Source organism: Sphaerodactylus townsendi, linkage group LG03 (genome assembly GCF_021028975.2).
Source record: "Sphaerodactylus townsendi isolate TG3544 linkage group LG03, MPM_Stown_v2.3, whole genome shotgun sequence".
NCBI lineage: Eukaryota > Metazoa > Chordata > Lepidosauria > Squamata > Sphaerodactylidae > Sphaerodactylus > Sphaerodactylus townsendi.
This window is the reverse complement of record NC_059427.1, coordinates 25915238-25935052: the sequence shown is the minus strand read 5'-3', so window position 1 is coordinate 25935052 and position 19815 is coordinate 25915238. Positions and strand designations below refer to the sequence as shown.

The 19815-nt window shown below is 44.4% G+C and overlaps 1 protein-coding gene across 4 annotated transcripts in view; it reads left to right on the top strand.

Annotated features, from left to right (window-relative positions):
• FHIT (fragile histidine triad diadenosine triphosphatase) overlaps positions 1 to 19815 on the top strand; it is a 1529347-nt gene that overhangs the window by 1206969 nt on the left and 302563 nt on the right. The gene's annotated exons all lie outside the window — the stretch shown is intronic.

The following is a 19815-nucleotide window of genomic DNA, read 5'->3' as shown; positions in this document are numbered from 1 at the left end:
GTTAAATACCATAGTGATAGAAAAATCACTGAAGGGTTGTTTACAGTGTGTTATGAAAGTATGTGTAAGAAAGGCCTATAATAGTGTCAAAAATATTATACATTTTGGCTGGAGATTTTGAGACCCTAGGCTTCCACCTGCCAAGCCTATAGTTAAATCGGGCATTGCTGCCAGGCCATGTGAGAAAAGCCCTTTTGAGAGGGGCAACATTGGGATAATAATCAGGAAAAATTATGAATAACCTCCTGAAGATGTACAAATTCATCCTTTTCATTTAAGTTCAAGGTCAATGTCTTCATTTTACTCTAGCCGCACTGACTGAAGTGGCTTCAAGTACCCTGTTTCCCCGAATATAAGACATCCCCTAAAAATAAGACGTAGTAGAGGTTTTGCTAAAGTGCAAAATATAAGGCATCCCCCGAAAGTAAGACGTAGCCAAGTTTTTGTTTGGAAGCATGCCCGACGAACAGAACACAGAAAAGTAAGACATCCACTGAAAATAAGACATAGTGCATCTTTGGGAGCAAAAATTAATATAAGACACTGTCTTATTTTCGGGGAAACACGGTAGAGGGTTCACAAAGTGGTTATATGAGGGCAGCATGGCCTATCGCTGTGGTGGCGAACCTATGGCACTCCAGATGTTCAAGGACTACAATTCCCATCAGCCCCTGCCAGCATGGCCAATCTGGAGTGCCAATTGGCGATGCTGGCAGGGGCTGATGGGAATTGTAGTCCTTGAACATCTGGAGTGCCATAGGTTCGCCACCACTGGCCTATCGTATGTATGCGAGTCTGCTCTATATGAACTTTTGGGCCAGTTTTTTTTTAGATTTGTGGCCTTAAAGTGTCGGCAACGTGTTTGCAACATTAACTGTAACACTGTGTGATTTGTTTATGGTGCTCGTTTAGAGTCTGTTTCTGAGGAGATTCTCTTGCCATGTTTCTGCCTCAGACTTGGACAAATCTGTCCTTTTCCATCATTATTATTGTTGCTGATATTATGGTTCTGAACGGTTTTTGTCTGCCTATTTTGTTGCAAGTGTTTTATGCAAACTATGTATAATGAATATGGTATCCATATGGACATCTAGATGTAAAGTTTCTAGAAACTTTGAAACCATAGGTGGGGGGAAAATTAAATGTTTATTCTGGGAAAAATTGAAATTTGGGAACTAATTAAAATATTTGGAATACCTTTTCATCAAAGCTCAACTTCTAGTGATATAACCATATAAAATGCATCCTTTGTAAGCATGGTATTGTGATTAAGAGCAGGTGCACTCTAATCTGGGGAACCGGGTTTGATTCCCCGCTGTGCCACTTGAGCTGTGGAGGCTTATCTGGTGAATCCTGTGGCGAAAACAATGTGAGGGGGCAACCTGACACTCTTCCTTTCCCCTTGCAGCATTTGGAGTGATGGAGAAGTTTTTAAAGGTTAGTTCTTCCATGCACATGTGACGGAGAGTTAGATTGAGTACATGGGACCTAGCTGGCCTTTTGACTGTCAGACGGGGAAGTGAGATGGATGTCTGTCAAGTGGCCATGTCATTTTAGCTACACCACCTGTGAAATTATAAATAGCAAAGGTTATATTTCCATTGTTTGGGGGATGGGTGGGCAGGTTTTCCTTTCACAGATACTTCTGCAATGGGGTACTCAGTCAATATACCTAGCTCAGTGGTGGCGAACCTTTGGCACTCAGGGCATGGATCATACTTCATACCTGCCAGCATGGCCAATTGGCCATCCTGGCAGGGGCTGATGGGAATTGTAGTCCATAACATCTGGAGTGCCAAAGATTCGCCACCATGGACCTAGCTGAAGTTCTATAGGACTCTTATCATGCAGTGGAGCTATAGAGTTTCTTGCAATCTACATTTAATACTTTCTCTCCTTCTTTTCTTTTATTATTCCTCTTGTTCCTGAGGACTAGAGGGTTCGGCTATTCAAAATCAATCGCAGCTCAGCACGTCCTGATTGCATCAGAATGGTTATTATCATTAAGAATTAACTGTATGTTAATATAGCTGGCTTTCCTGTAGATCACAGGTGTCAAACTCGCGGCCCTCCAGATGTTATGGACTACAGCTCCCATCATCACCTGCCAGCATATGCTGTAGATTCACAAAACCTGGGCTAATAAAGCATGACAACCTGTGCTTTGTGTTTTTAAAATGTTGCCAGTACTCAAATATAAAGTTGCACCAATTTCTACCCATTCCATCCTCAGGACTTGATAGGGTTTTCCAGGGACTGCGAAAGAAAAATGACTTTTACATCATATACTACCTCATCCTTTTAAAAATGGAGATGCTAGGAATTGAACCTTGGTCCTTTTGAGTGCAAAGCAGATACTCTGCCCCTGAACCATAGTAACAGGAGGAGGAGGAGGTTCATTTAAAGCCTGGGCAACATGGTGAAATTTTGTTGCAACTTTACACTCTGTCCACTCCTGTTTCAGGAGCTGAGTGCCAAAAGAAGTCTTAATTCTCCCCTCCCCCAACCTTAGCAGCTCAGTCATTAGAGAAAGTGAGGGGCCTTCCTGTTGTCACCATCGTTTGATATTAGAAGGAGCATCAAAAAGGGTTGTTTGATGGCTGCAGGAGACAAAAGGAAATGACGGCAGTGTGAAGATTGATGGCCGTGACACTCTTTGGACTGTGAATACCGAGGAGCTGCGAGGCGCTGATAAATGGAAATGATGAGTTGGATAATGAAGTCTGGTTTAGAAATATCAGGAGCTGAAAATCCCCTGAAGGAAAAGGGGGGCAAGCTCTGGTCCCATAATTCTATGTGGAGGTGAATTATGACAGTGTTGGAGATGCATCATTTTTTTGAATCTGCACACTGGAATGTCATGACACTTTCTATCTCCAGACTTGGCAAGTAATAGCATATTTTAGGCCTGCTGCATCCCATGAAAGAACCGAAGCAGGCACATAAATGGGCTTGTGCATCTTAAGGAATTGGCCAATTAATCATAGTAAAACTCAGGGAAATAGACAACTGTTCTGTGACATGACCTTCCGCAGCCCTTGAACTATGTCTCCTTGGGGCCAAAGTATGACTTGCCGTATTTCAATGAGCCCCTACCGAGTAAGAAGAACCTTTTACTTCGATTCAGAGAAGACTTCTTCTAAGCTCTGATGAGTGACCTTTCTTCTTGTCATCCATCTCTCAAAACTGGTCCCCCATTAATGATCTTCTCAAAGATGAATCCGTAATAAGCTTCCGACATACTTAGAGTACCTCAGAAGGCAATCTGAAAGTCACTGGTATATCATATTTGACAGTCTTTCTGTGGTTGGCATGCAGTGGTATTTAATACTTTACAGCATTTGACTGGAGATGTGTAATGGTATCTTCTATCTCACCCAGCGTAGATCGATAAAATGCAAGGGTAAACTAACATTTGACAGCTTGTGAGATGAATTGTCAACTTCTCTGTCCTTGGAGCCACTCTATTTTCCATATGATAGTCTTGAGGCCAGGAGTTTATATTAATGTACAATACGAGTTCTTCACAAAATGACAGGACTTATACTAAATCTAGGCCCATCCAACCAGTCAGGGCTTCCTATGTTTCACTATTACCTCTGCATGCAAACATTTACATTTATACATCTATATATCATGTATGTGTGTGTGTGTAATGTATAAAACATGTTGTTCATTTATTTTAGAAGTGTGTACTGCCTTTCAAAGCATGCAATGAAATGCACAACTACTGGAAAAATGTAGTAGTAGTAGTAGTAGTAGTAGTAGTAGTAGTAGTAGTAGTAGTAGTAGTAATAATAATAATAATAATAATAATAATAATAATAATAATAATAATAATAATAATAATAATAATAATAATAATTCGTCGATACATCACGCAGTCCTAGATGCTTGGGAAGTGTCCGACGTGTGATGTAATACAAAATCCAGCATATTGATCTTGTTTGCTGTGTATAACTGTTTTGTATCAATAATAATAATAATAATAATAATAATAATAATAATAATAATAATAATAATAATAATAATAATAATAATAATAATAATAATAATAATAATAATTCAGAAGGCAGCCCTGCTGGGATCTGCATGAATACTACAACCAAAATACAAGGACCTACAAATTGAAGTTGAACGATTGTGGCAAAAAAGAACAACAGTAATCCCACTAGTAGTCGGTGCTCTAGGAGGAATCCCAAGAAATCTTGAAAAACATCTGGAAAGCCTAAAAGCAGCCTCTTCACAGTTCAGGGAAAAACTGCCTGACGAACTATACTTCCCAGGAGACCTTGTGAGCCCCAAGGTCTCCTGGGAACTGTAGTTCCTCGGGCAGTTTGTAGCCTGAACTGTAAATAGGCCGCTTTTTTCAGCCTCAAAAAGTACTAAAAATAGAAAAGGAACGTAGGTAAGTGTGGGAAGGGGAGCGGTGTGTGTGTGTGTGCCGCGGGGGGCGCCGCAGGGGGGGGGAGGGGGAGGGCCTGGGGGCGATTTTCCGCCACCCAGGCATGTGCCCGATGCACGACACACACACCCCGCCCCCTTGGCGCTCCGCCACTGGAACAAAAAGACTAAGCACTGGTGTCTTCTGGGGTAAGATGGTGCGTTATTCCCACCATGTTTTTTCTCTTCTGACCCTTTCATTTACTTTGCTAAGGTGAGCCCTTTAAAATCCGCTTTCCAGCCAATACAATTTTTTGGATTATAATGATCCTTGTAAATACCCTATAGCATTTCCTGCCGGAATCCCAGAAAGCTTTTGTATGTGAAAGGATTCCCTGTTTACTGACTATTGTGCTACTCCTAGCTGTAAATCTTTTATTACCAAAAAGTTGTGAGACTGGAATCCTATTTTCATGGGTTATTGTCCAATACCCTTTCCCTCTAGAAATAGTCTTTGATTTTACAGCCAGTTCAGATGGGCCATAATGCTTATACAATTACTATTCTGCATTTTTTTTTTGCTGGCAGGAGTTTTTTGTTTGTTTAAAAAATATTTCTGTTAAGAGAAAGAATCAGAACAAATCATGATACAAAAATAAGCATAGGTTGCTTCACTTACTCATGAGAACCCAGTAGAATTTCTGTACCCAAAATACAGCTTTTTTTTTTCCAGAATGGATTGTTAGCTTCTGTTAGCATCATATTTCTGGGGTAAAAATAGCATTGGCTGGCATAAATTTTTTGTTTCTGAAACCATTTGCACCCTGACAAATATTCAGCATGTGAAAGGTCTTCTTGTGTTACTTTGTGTTGATCAAGGAGGAGCTCACAAGTGCATTTTGATGTCTAACACTAGCCAGTTTTTTGCGATCTGTGAAAATAACAGCTTTGTACATTTCTTGGCGCCTGTAAGACTTCTGAAACGACTTTTCTCTCCTTTTTGACGAAAAGGAAATTGAATTCTGAATTAGTCAGTGTTTTACCATGTTCAGTGGGAGTTTTCAAAATCTGGCTCTCCTGCCTTCTGCCCTGCTATGATCTTTCTCGTATATAACAGCTATACCATAGTCCTTTTCACATTTTCCATTATACCTTTGCAAGGAAAAGAGCTAGATATTTACATTTAAAAAAAAGGAAGCTAGCAATTCGGAGGTCATGGTAATAGATAATTAGAATGTTAGCACGCAATTGCTGATTTTTTAAAAATTGCCCTCTAGTGGCAATACGGTGGGGGAGCTGGGGAATATAGAGCAAATGTTAGATCACTGTCTTGGTTGGAGCTATAGAGTCAAATGGACCACATATATAAATCAATCAAAAAATAAACACCATGTATTTCTTTTTTTAAAAAAAATCACTTTGGTGTTCATTTATGCAGTTCTTAGGAATGTTAATTGCTGCCAGTCTATTTGGATTTTGGTATTTTGGTATTTGGTATTTTGGTGAAAACCACTTCTTCAGGTATTGCCGACCATTTGGCATGAATCAAACCGATCAGGTGATCTGCTACCTTTGAGCACGGCAAATTCAAGTGTCGAGCACGTTCAATTTGAAATTCACAGGGTTTTTTTGTTGTGTTGTACGAGCACACCAGTGAACGGTGAGCGAGGGTTAACAGCAGTTACTCGGCAAGCCACCATCTTGAATTTTGCCATCCCACAGACACAAAAACAACTCAAAACATTGTTCATTTGGAATTGGAAGGATGGCATTGAGGCAACCGACCATATGAGTTGCTTGACTTGACAGCCAGCCAGCATTGTGAGCAAGGTGGGTTTGATTTTTTTAGCACGGAGTATGCGAGCACTGAATCATCCCTAAAGCGGTAAAAGAGAGTTTTATCCACTCTTCAACATTGGGCCTGTCAGAAATGATGTATTTACAGTCTGATATGGTTCAGTGTGATTGACAGACTGCTCAGGAGAGGTTAGGAACTTTGATGGCAGAAGGATGAGTGGGTCAGACGTGAGGTCTGACAGAAAGGCTTTGCTCTGTACGTGCCCCAGGATTTCTGCTTGTGGCTTCTATTCAGATGTTCCTGCAATACTGAGACACATTTTCCAAGCCGGTCTAATCTGACCTGTGAAAATCCCCTCCAGCATGCAGTACGCTTTCTAAGTAAACCAGCCCTGCTTCTGAATGCAGATATTCATCCTTGTGTCCAGAACAATTACTGCTGTGAGGAGTGAGTGGATGGAAACTGTGCATTTTCTCCTGTGCGAGAATGTCTGATCCTCACAAACAGGTGGGCGTATTCCATTCAATTTGAGAGAGCACACAAAGTATATTTTAAAACACTCCAGTATCTCTCTATTGTCTGCTGTGATTACCAGTGACTCCCCAGGATCTCAAGCGGAGAAGGGGAGGAGAAGGAGGCAGAGGCAGACCAGCAGAAAATGGCACTTGGGGCAAGACCTTATTTTTCCTTCTGCAAGCGCCCCCCTCCCCCGTGCCCCACCCTGCCCGATTCCACTTAGGGCAGCCTGGCTCCCTACATGCCGCCGGGGGCCCAGGAATCATGGGCCAGGTGGCACAATGCAGGTTGACTGGGGGGGGGGAGTGCTCAGGGCCCGTGTGGATGAGAGCAGCCCTTCCTCTTCGTGGGAGCCCAGAGCCCCATGGAGGCACCCCTTTCCCCTGACTTGCCTGCCTCGCTGCTGGTCTCCAGGTCTGGAGCCTCTTCTCACCGGCCCGCTGCATGGCTCTGCTGGGGAGGTCACTTGACTTGCGAGGCTGGTGGGCCCAGGAATCATGGGCCAGGTGGCACAATGCAGGTTGACTGTGGGGGGGAGTGCTCAGGGCCCGTGTGGATGAGAGCAGCCCTTCCTCTTCGTGGGAGCCCAGAGCCCCATGGAGGCACCCCTTTCCCCTGACTTGCCTGCCTCGCTGCTGGTCTCCAGGTCTGGAGCCTCTTCTCACCGGCCCGCTGCATGGCTCTGCTGGGGAGGTCACTTGACTTGCGAGGCTGGTGGGGGGTTCATAGGTCAACACCGCCCCCCATCCTTTTCCTGCCCACATTGCTTCCCTGCAGCAGGATACTGTGCTGTTGTCATGCTCATGAGGAGGCATGGTGAATCAAACCCAGTCCACTGGATTAGAGTACACCTGCTCTTAACCACTACACCATGCTTCTCAATGATACCAGCAATCTTTTAACTTAAGATGCTTGGCATTGAATCTGGTATTTTTCCATACACAGCAGGTGTTGTCTTGCTGAGTAATGGCCATTTCACATACATGTATGTATGTGCTGTCAAGCTGCAACCAACTTATGGCATCTCCAACAAGGGGTTTTCAAGGAAAGTGAGAAGGAAAGGTGGTTTGCCAGAGCCTTCCTCTGCGGAACCTTCCTTGGTGGTTCCCTTATCCAAGGACCACGCCTACTTAGAGCTTCCAAGATTTAATGAGGTCAAGCTACATTGTACAATTCCACAACCAAAGTTAACTATTTTGGAACACTTACAAAGAGATTTAGGACAACACCTGCCACATCAATGACAGCCGCCTAGCCTCCTTCCAGAGTTGCTCATAATGGCAACACGCATCTTCTGTACTGAAACATCTCTAAGCAATAATTCAGCTACTGTGTTAAATGTTGATCAAAATGATCAAGACTGTCTTTCTGCCCAGTCTGCTTTTATCCTAAACCAATATTAGTAAAGGGAATAAGTTTGTTTGGACCCTTAAATTAGCAGATAATCTGACTTCAAAAATTACAACAGGATCCTGCTCCAACCCCCATCCTGTTTCTCATCAGTTTTTTTCCATCAAAGTTTACTTCCCCCTCTAAGGAGACAATGGGCTGAATTCAGCCATTCTCCAAGTGCCTTCCTGCAGCGTACAGTGGTGGGATCCAAAAATTTTAGTAACAGGTTCCCATGGTGGTGGGATTCAAACTGGCGTAGCGCCAATGGGGCTGGGTGGGGCACAACAGGGATGTTGCCAGGCATTCCAGGGGCGGGGCATTCCTGGGCGGGGCTGTGGCAAGGATGCAGCCGCTGCGCCGGTCCTTGGGTGGGAAACGAATGCACGCAGGCGCAGGCTGCCACCCACGCTGGTGCACCTCCTGCTAGACTGCTTCAAGTTCTGTGCGCTACTGCTGAGAGGAGGGGCGTAACTAAGGCAAAAATCACGTGGCAAAATCACCAATTAGTAAACCCTCTTGGCACACACAAATAATTAGTAACCTACTCTCGGGAAATTCTTTGCTCAGCTTGGCTGGATCCCACCTCTGGTACAAAGCCTCTCTCCAACCTAAATGACTCCTCCTCTAATGGAAGAGCCATTTAATTTGGAGAAGAAACCCTTAGGCTAGAAGAAAGCTTCAAACTAGAGCCCAAAGGAAAGTTGCTGTTTACTTTAATGAGTAAAAGGCCTTGTGCAGATCTCCTGCCATCGTCCTGGCCCAATTTGTCACTGTCTCCAGCACAAGCCTGTGAGATCCCCAAGCCTCTTCCTTACCTCGTTGTTCATTTTCATTCCCACCCTCATCTATACCTTTGAATGTTCTTCAGACACACACTTGCACATTTCCCACAGCTCTCTCTCTCAGGCTGACTATTAGTGAGGCATAATTGGGATTTTAATTATCGGAGATTTTAATAAATATTTGATTAGGGCTTACCAAGTCTTTTGATTGCCCACCGCCTTTTAAATTTCCTTTCGGTCTTGCCTGCAACCTATCCATTTACACTGAATAAATGTTAACATATTTTAGAACAATGGCTTTGCCCTCTTATCAGGGAAGGACTGCATCAGTCTGCAATCTCTGTGTAGGCAGGCGGGCAGGCGGGCGCAGAGGTGGGATCCAGCAGGTTCTCACAGGTTCCCGAGAGTAGGTTGCTAATTATTTGTGTGTGCCAAGAGGGGGTTACTAATTGGTGATTTTGCCACGTGATTTTTGTCTTAGTTACGCCCCTCCTCTCAGCAGTAGCATGCAGAACTTGAAGCAGTTTAGCAGGAGGTGCACCGGCGTGCGTGGCAGCCTGCGCCTGCTTGCATCCATTTCCCGCCCAAGGACCGGCACACCGGCTGCATCCTTGCCACAGCCCCGCCCCTGGAATGCCCTGCCCCAGAATGCCCCGCCCCCAGAATGCCCAGCCATGCCCCGTCGTGCCCCGCCCCGCCCCATTGGCATTACGCCACAGTTTGAATCCCACCACCATGGGAACCTGTTACTAAAATTTTTGGATCCCACCACTGGGCGGGCATGTGCATTCGGCCCAGCCAACCCGGAAAACAAAACTCTTAGAATGGAAGCAATATAAGGGAGCTGAGAAGCAGACCTCAAAACATGCTGATTTTGTTCACCGTTTTTCAGGCCACTTCAGCCCTGATGACTGCCATTGCCAAAGTCCACATGGGGTCGGAGGTAGCAGAGAGCTGAATTCTTGGCTCAGCTTGGCCCAGCATGCAGTTCTCAGCCACTACTTGTGAAGTCCACATCCGTTTTGGAGGCAGTGAAATGGAGGTGAACTCTGAGCTTGGCAGAACTGAGCCCGGCAATCAGGCTTGCATTGCCTCCACAACGCACATGGACTTTGCAGGCTTGGAATATTTTGGGGTCAGGTTTAATATACCCCTTTTTTAAATTATTATTATTATTATTATTATTATTATTATTATTATTATTATTATTATTATTATTATTATTATTATTATTACTGTCATCATCATCATCGTTCGTTTGTTTGTTTGTTTGTTTGTTTGTTTGTTCGTTCGTTCGTTCGTTATACTGCCCTATCCCCGAAAGGCTCAGGGTGGCACACAACATAAAAACATCATATATAAAATAATCACAGTACTATTATCATAAATACCGTTAAAACAGCAATTATTTCCTAACACAGCGTCCCACGAAACCCTTGCTTAAACCCTCCCAAGAAAAGATAGTGGGTCCCGATGATCCTAGAAAGTTGTGAGAATGCCAAAGCCCCCCCCCCCCATTTCCAGTACAGAAGTTTGACTGTTGGGGTGTTTTTTGAAAAAAAATGTGTTTTTCAAACCGGAAACTTCCAAAAAAAATTAGGAATAAATGGTGCACACTCCTATTGGCAACCCTACCAATAAAAAAAACCTCCACTGATGAAAGGGATTTCCAACTGAAGTGCAGGATTCTCGACCCCTCCCACTGCAGCTCAGATGCTCCTCAAGATAATTCACCTGTGTGAGAGGAGGCTGCCCAGAAAAACCATGAGGGAATGAGTCAGAGGTTTATCAAGTGAGGGGAGGAGCAATAAAAATCTCACCCCTCCACCCCGTTTAGCAAAATTTGCTCCTGGATCTGATGCAATACTTTTAAAAATACCCATTAAAAAGCAGAGGAGGAGAAGGCCAAAAACACATATAGGCCAGCTGTAATAATTGAGTCCTGAGATCGTTTTGTGAATATCAACTTGTCAGGTATTCCAGAAATAGGGTGCAATATGAGAAAAAGCAAACAAGCTGAAATGTATGAAGAGAACAAACACAAGATTTAATAGTCAACAAAGAGAAACACAAAGACTGAGGAGGAGACGATCGAAAAAAATCAGAGATGGAAAGATATACTGGGACATTAGAGTTGAAGAATATAGCGAGACTAAGGGATCAATACACACAGCAGAACCCTAAACTAATTACAAGCAGTGTGGGGAGATCCAAAAGCTCAAAAACATGATTGTATATTTAAACTGAATGCCCCCTCATAGGGTGGGTGGCAACCTACAAAGGGAAACAAGGTCCGCTTAAGACTTGCTGAGACTCTATGTCAAATTCACGAGACCTCTGAAGCATACTTCAAAGTTTGAAGTCCACAAGGCAAGAGTACAGATCTGCTTTGTCTGAGTTGTAGCAAACAAAGCCTCAACAGGACATCTTGGAAAAGGCCTCCACAACCCCCTAATTAGGGTTGCCAACCTCCCCTGGAGGAAAATGGCTGCTGTTGAAGATGGACTTGATGACATTATACCCTGCTGAAGTCCCTCCCCTCCCCAAACCCATTTTCCTCAGCCTCCACCCCCAAAATCACCTGGAATTTCCCAACCCAGACCCAACTGGTGACTAAAACTGTGGGATCCAAGCCATCATTTTATGTACTTTGTAAGCACCAAGGCCAGGGATCTGCAACCTGTGGCTCTCCAGATGTTCATGGACTACAATTCCCATCATCCCCTGCCAGAATGGCCAGGCAGGGGCTGATGGGATTTGTAGTCCATGAACATCTGGAGAGCCGCAAATTGCAGACCCCTGACCTGGGCACTTCGGTGTACAGCATTTTAGGCTTTTGACAAACAATGGATGTTGTATTAATATAAGAGTAATTTATCACATTATAACCCTGCTCTTCCTCTGAAGAAGTCAGAGCAGTGTACATAGTTTTTCCTTTCTTCAGTTGCTCTGAGTCTGGGGCTCACTTCAGACTTTGCAGGATCAGAGTGTTCTTCACTAGTTAGGGAAAGAAGTCCCTTCCTGCTCCCTCTGCTGAGTCTGTGGTGCCTTCGGAGCCCTTTGTGGACATCCGTGTTACTTTCATACAGGGATAGGACCAGCCTTAGGTACAGGGCTGCCAGATAGCTAACTGCAGTGGGCAACCTCCCCCCTCAGGGCCCATGTTCTTGTCGACCACTCCATGGAGCATCAGGAGTCAAACTGGGGCAGGAGGAGGACATATGTTGCATGTCATGTGACCCTCTTAAGAATTTTTCTCTGAGTATTACGTACTCAGGCACCAGTCAGATTCAGCTGGACTCTGGTAGTTGCAGGCTTGCTGGTCTACTTCAGGGCTTCAGACTAGCATTCAATGAGGCTGAATGCAGTACTCTGGAGAACTCTAGGCTTCTGTGTCTTCTGTTCCTTTCCCTGAGTCTTCATTGTTCCTTTATGCTCTCTGAGAATGTGTGTCAGGACATCTGGGTCGTGCCCCCCACTAGTGATAGTGCATTTCCAGTCTCCATGTCAGCATTTGACTGGGTCACACCAAAGGGTGGCCCGCTGCAGCATGGTGCCGGGGATGGGGTTAGGGAAGACCAGCTAAAAGAACATTATAATGTTCCCGTCAAGATGAAAAAAGGATGAACCGAAGTCTGGGCAAACTTCTGAAAATGGCAAGGTGCTCTGTAAGATGAAAAAGAAAGAAGGATCAAAACCGACTCTGAGATCTTTAGCTGTAGGACAAAAGTGGATAGTAACACGAACAGACAGAAAACAGAAGGAAAGGGAGAGTTTTGAGGGGGATGAACTCTCTTTGAAACTTTTGCTTTAAACGCTAAACAGAGCCGTGAGGAAATTGCAGGAAAAGAAGAGAAAAGGTTAAGAAAAGAAGAAATTAGATTGCATTTTGAAAAGAGTCACTGTATAATGTTGGGACAATGAATGTTAATAGAAGAAGAAGAAGAAGAAGAAGAAGAAGAAGAAGAAGAAGAAGAAGAAGAAGAAGAAGAAGAAGAAGAAGAAGAAGAAGAAGAAGAAGAAGAAGAAGAAGAAGAAGAAGAAGAAGAGTAGTTTGGATTTATATCCCCCTTTTCTCTCCTGTAGGAGACTCAAAGGGGCTTACAAACTTCTTCCCCTCCCCGCCCCCACGGTGCCTCCCTACTTACCTTAGTTCAGCCTGATAGTGCAGGCTGGAAAAAGCGGCCTGTTCACTTGAGGCTGAAAATCACCTGGTGGGAACTACACTTCCCAGGAGACCTTGGGGCTCGCAAGGTCTCCTGGGAAGTGTAGTTCCCACCAGGCCTGGTACCCAGGATTTAAGTCATGGACCTACTCATAGGTATAATCATCCCTGACATATAGTGCTACCCCACTGGCTTTCCTAGTTGATCTATTTCTCTGGAATAGGTTGCACCTCTCAGTTATTACATTCCAGTCACGAGATTCATCCCACCAGGTTTCAGTGATGCCTAATATGTCATATTTATTATGCCGTGTTAAGCGTCCCAGTTCATCCTGCTTATTACCCATGATGAACAGTGGTGGTGTGTCACCTTTGACTCAAATGTCATGGTTTGCCATGACTCTCATAGACCATGAAGGCAAACTAAAAAACTGCAAAAAATGGGAGAAGCACAGATGCACATAAATTTTCTCCATGTACTCAAGGTCAAAATCTGTTCCAATTGATCCCACATGTGAATAAAACTCTTACAGCAGCAGTGGCGTAGGAGGTTAAGAGCTCGCGTATCTAATCTGGAGGAACCGGGTTTGATTCCCAGCTCTGCCGCCTGAGCTGTGGAGGCTTATCTGGGGAATTCAGATTAGCCTGTACACTCCCACACATGCCAGCTGGGTGACCTTGGGCTAGTCACAGCTTTTCGGAGCTCTCTCAGCCCCACCTAACTCACAGGGTGTTTGTTGTGAGGGGGAAGGGAAAGGAGATTGTAAACCCCTTTGAGTCTCCTGCAGGAGAGAAAGGGAGGATATAAATCCAAACTCTTCTTCTTACGTTATTACATGTATATTTTCAAAATTCATAGTAACTACATGTTGTAGCTTTAGATTACGCATCTCAAGGCCTTGAGAAATCTGTTCCCTCTGTTGCTACGTCATTCTTTATCCTGGAGTTCTATCAAGCCTAGGCAAGCTAAGAAGTTTCCAGTGAACACGGTTTGCTTGTCCACACATAACTTGAACCTTAAGTCAACTGCTTCTGGTGTGAAGTAGTATAGTTAAGGAAAACTGCATGCTGGGATTCTGCTGCATGTGCGTTGTGGCTCTTAATTCCTTCTTTTTTTCTGGTTTCTGCTCCAGTTCACACACACACACCTGCTGTTGTTCACGTCTACTATTTCTCTCTTAAGCCATACTGCAGCTGTGCCATTTCCTTTACAATATCTCCATCACTGTTTAAGTTAGAAGTGTGCCAAAAATGCACTGTGTAAATTCGAAGGTAAAATTATGAGGTAAAATTTCAGGTATTTTCACGGTTAACCCACTCTATGTTTACCAGGTGCAAGTTCAAGTAGATTACGTACAAATGCTCATAATAAAATAGTTGAGTACTAAGCTACATAAAACATGCACCAAAATCTTATTTTCTTTTAATGGGAAGTATATCCAGATGAAAGCTTAGGTCAATTCCAAATGTTGCATTTAATGGGGGAGGTCATTGGCCCCTGATCAACAATGTACCGGGTCACTGCATTGGCTGATTTTAATGAGCTCACAGTACCATTACTTTCTCCCAATAGGGTTGATCTTTTAATTTATTGCAAGCCCTCGGATCCTCTCAAAATCCTTGGAAGACAAGGGCTGATCATTAAATGATAGGACTTTCTAATCATTTTTTGCCAGCAAGATGTGAAAGCAGGTTTGATATATCCCTTGGTTCCTTAAATTATTAAAGCTGGCAGGTAGAGGAAAAGACAGGACCCGGAACTTTTAGAGTTCAAGTCATTTTGTTCCAAGCTGATAGCTTGCTGGTATGATATTGATATGTGAAACTAGATTCATACCTCTTCTTAGCTATGGAGCTCACTGGAAGGTCTTGGGGAAATCATCTATATATCTAATTCCCAAATGTATCTGCGGAGAGCTAAATCCTTGGATTGGGGCCACACTTGCCTCAAACAAATACTCCAGGTTAGTCACTGGGAGGGAGAGTGCGGGAAGCCTCGGTGCATATGGCCAGACAGCTCTAGGTGAGGTGCTGAGAGCAGGGCTTCAGGGAGGGAAGGCTAGTACACCCACATAGGTCGAATCCCCACTTGAAATTTGCACGCAGATCCAAACCTGTTTGTTGTGAAACCATGTCCTCTTCATCGGAGTTTCTCCCTCCGCACTGCAGCAAGCACACAGCAGACACACCTGGTTGCAGAACTCTTAGCAATCCCCACTACCAGGCAAGCTCGCTTCACCGCTCTCCCCTGATTGGCTAGCGTGCCTTGATGGGGCGGGACCTTTTCCCACTGCTGAAATGTACATTGTAGGGGCGTGATCAAAAAAACCAGCATGTAAACGTTTAACGTTTAACTGTTTAACTGTGCAAACAGTTGATCATTACCTGTGTAAACCATTAATGATTTAAGGTTACATGTTTGACTGTTTAATGTTTACATCCCCTTCTGCTGGCCAATCACAAAAGCAGAAATGAAACCAAGGAAAGGCTGCGCACGCATCGCAGCGCTGATTGGTTGCCCAAATTCCGCGTCACACTCCAGGGCGGGAAACGAGTCAGGGTTTCAACCCTCATCCCTCCCCTCGGATCAGCCCTGAACCATGTTAGTGGGGTCTATGCCACTTGCAACCAGGTCTTGCCAGAACGCGGATTAACGGGGAGAACGAGCGCCAGAAACGGAATCTGCCACGCAAGCAATGGGGAGGTCGTCCCTCAAACCTGGTTAGTTTGTGTTGTGAAACCTGGCTAAGATGGTAGTGGGGATTCGACCATAGACTGCTCGGGGTGAGCTGCCAAAAGTGGGGCTGAGGAGGGGAGCCTGCAGAGAAAGGGGAACAGGAGGGAGGGAAGGAAAGAAGCGGGGGCAGGGAGGGAGAATGGGATGGCTTCTTCCATAAATTCCTTTTAGGTGCCCGCTTGTTATTTCTAATCCCACTCTTTACACTGTTACCAGGTCAAATCCCCCAAGAACTTCAGAGAGAGGACAGTGTACAACTATGGAAGTTACAGGGTTGGTTCCAGCGATGGGAAGTGCTGATGAATTTCCCCAACTCATCTATTTCTGACCATGTGGAATAATAACCACATGAATTGGGAGGCACTGGTGGAGGAGGAGGAGAAGAGTAGTAGTAGTAGTAGTAGTAGTAGTAGTAGTAGTTTGGATTTATATCCCCACTTTCTCTTCTGCAGGAGACTCAAAGGGGCTTACAATCTCCTTTCCCTTCCCCCCTCACAACAAACACCCTGTGAAGTAGGTGGGGCTGAGAGAGCTCCAAAAAGCTGTGACTAGCCCAAGGTCTCCCATCTGGCGTGTGTGGGAGTGCACAGGCTAATCTGAATTCTCCTGATAAGCCTCCACAGCTCAGGCGGCAGAGCGGGGAATCAAACCCGGTTCCTCCAGATTAGATACATGAGCTCTTAACCTCCTACGCCACTGCTGCTCACTCTAGGGGAAGAGGGCACAATCACCCTTCCTGCCTTTGCCTCACTCTACTGAGAGGAGGAGGAGGAGGGAATGATGTCATTTCCTTCCTTCTGCTTACTGTAGCCCTTTGACCTACATGGCTGCTATTCCCCACGAGCACTATGATCCAGGGAATCCATTTCCCTAAGGTCAGAAATACCTGTTGGGGGAAAGGGAAGTGTAAATAATGTGGGATCCTTGCACGCAGATCGGTAATCTTTCCATCAGCGGATTGTGGGACCTAGCTCATTATTTGGAAATTATGTGGCATTCCTGAAGGAGCATGTTGATGTCTGCTAAATCACTGGACCTTTTGCCCTTGCTCATTTTGGAGTTGAAGGATATCATCTGACCTATTGCAAATGCTTTGGATGTTCCATATCAGAACAGAATGATCTGAGTCAGAAGTGGACTCAGCAACCTCCTGATTGGATAGTTGTTCTGTAAACTTTTTATCCAGTTTCAGTTCCCTGGGAGGGGAAAGGGGGGGGGCAGTAACAGTGAGCAGCTCAGCAGATATGTGCAAGACGGACTTCATTTATTTATTTATTAAAAGATGCATATCCCATATTTCCACTAAAGGCCAGGGTAGCTTACAGCAGAACAGAAAGTTAGAACAGGTTTAGTATATTATCAAAATTTTTCTTCGTCAGAATCAGCTGACCTTTGTGAGTTTTCCAAGTTGTGCGGCTGTGGTCTGGCACTTTTTGCTTCTAACATTTCAACCACATCTTTGGAATGGGGGAAGAGTCAAATACTCTTTCTGTAATCTTCAGTCCTCTCTTCAGCTGTCAGTCCTCTCTTCAGCTGTTTTTTTTTTTTTTTGCAGCTAGCAAATGGAGTTACCCTCTTGTAAGCCAACTGACTTCAATGGGCACACAAGAATTTCTTTCACTGCTTTCACTGTGAATGACATTTCTTGGGACCCAGGCATGGATTGGCATAGTTCCATATGGGTTGACCCAATGGGATTCTTTGAACCATTACATTATCTCTGCCCAGTAATGGGTAGCTTTCCCCAGTGGTGGGATCCAAAAATTTTAGTAACAGGTTCCCATGGTGGTGGGATTCAAACAGTGGCATAGCGCCAATGGGGCTGGGCAGGGCATATCAGGGGCATGGCCGGGCATTCCGAGGGCAGGGCATTCCTGGGTGGGGCTGTGGCAAGGATGTAGCCGCTGTGCCGGTCCTTGGGCAGGAAACGAATGCACGCAGGCGCAGGCTGCCACACACGCTGGTGCACCTCCTGCTAGACTGCTTCAAGTTCTGCGCGCTACTTCTGAGAGGAGGGGCGTAACTAAGGCAAAAATCACGTGGCAAAATCACCAATTAGTAACCCCCTCTCGGCACACACAAATAATTAGTAACCTACTCTCGGGAACTTGTGAGAACCTGCTGGATCCCACCTCTGGCTTTCCCCCTCTCCCAACAGAACTCTTGTGTTCTTAGCAATAAAATGGTCTACACAAAGAGTATGATCAGCCTGGTTACTACAATCATTTGCAAGGAATTTTGGTAAAATTTCAATATTCTTCACATTAAAGCTTGTCCCAAGGTGAGCATAAGCCTATAAATCATTTCAAAAACAATAGGGAAGTACTAAGTGGCATTAATGTGGATGAACTGACTGGTGAAAAACTGATGAAAGACACTTTTGCAGCTGCCGAGAAGCAAAGTAGAAGCTGCTGGGTTTTCTACACCCGCTCCCCCACCCCACCGGCCCCGAAATATAGGCTAGCCCCTGAAGATCTCCCAGCTGTATGCATGTTCATGTAGTTTCAATTTTTTAAAAAACCCACCCAAAGCGTGTGTTTTCATGTAATGAGTTTTTTTAAAAAAATGCATTTGTCTTTGTGTTCAATTATACCCCATTCCCTAACAAAGACACAGGTTTGGCCCAAAGAAAGAATTTATTAGGTTCTAATAAACTCCCCTCAGCGCGCAGACATTCAATATCTTCCATTAACACTAATGAGAGTTATGCGTGCATCCTGGAGAGAATGGGAGTCTCCTTCATTTCTTTCCCTGGTTTGTAGAATTAAATCTTGTCCTGCAGTTTGAACTGTGGCGCATACATGCATTCCTGCTGCTTGCTTATTTGCTCAGCGTTAATATATCCCACTTGAGTTTAGCTGCCTTGCATAGCTAAGTACATAAATAAAAGTGGGGAGGGGACAAGGGGGGAGGGAGCGAAATCTACTTAAACGTCATTCGCGGACTTGGAAAGGAACCAGGGAGATATGTAAATGAAAGAATTAATGGATTACTATTGATTACCAGTAGGATCTAATGAAATCATAAATATCCCCCTGAACAATTACTTGCTCTGTATTATTAAATTATTGAATCCGTCGCTAGTTGCGAAGCTTAGGCTCAGAGGCTTAAATAAAGCACTCCTGGGAATAAAAGGGGTGTTTGGGAATATGGGGAGGCAGAGACAGTGGCTAGGTAGAAAAAATTTATGATTTAATTTGCTGTGTAATCTAATTGAGAATAACTATTGTATTTCTTTAAAGAGGGAGAGAGCGAGAGCTGTGATTAGATTCCGGTTGTCAGGAAGTAAATGCGAAATATTGGCCAGTTGGTTTATCCAGAAGGTGCTGAGACGAAATGTACCGTGGCCCCCGCTGTTCGTGGCATTATGTGTTCTGCTGACATCATATCGGCAAACAAACTCAGTGTTCAGTTCTTATGTAGTAGATTTCACTTTGCCCATTCTTGCTGGCATGATTAACAACTCTTTCTCAGGGACTATATTTTCCTGGAGAAGCATCCCTCGTGGCTACTCTTTATCACGAGCAATGTTTGCAAGACCTGAGCAAAGCAGTTAGCAATAGGATGTTTTGGAGGACACTGATTCATAGGGTCGGCATGCGTCGGGAGTGACTTGGCAACACATAATGCACACGTTACGATAGTAAGAAAATGAGAATATTCTACGCTGCTTAAAGGAGTGGGGAAAGGGGGGAACCAGAAACGAATCCGTTTTCTGCCATGAGTTAGCTAAAGTTATTTTAAACACCAGCATCATAAAACAATGTTGCAGTGTTGACCTTTTTCCACTATTGCCCATAAACTATTATTGAGTGAGCTGGTGAGTTTCAGAGCAAGCCTAAGAAGGTCTAATCAGAAGTAAACCCTATTTTATCCAAATGGCTTATTCCCAGGAAAATGTTTAAGAAATGTAGTGTGTGTGGTGGATTCCGCACAGCATATGTGTAATAGATTGCAGTCATTATAAAGGAACCCGTTTTCTTTTTTGCTGTCCGCATGTGTGCCCTTCACCCATTCAGGCAGCGATTGGTAACAATCTGGG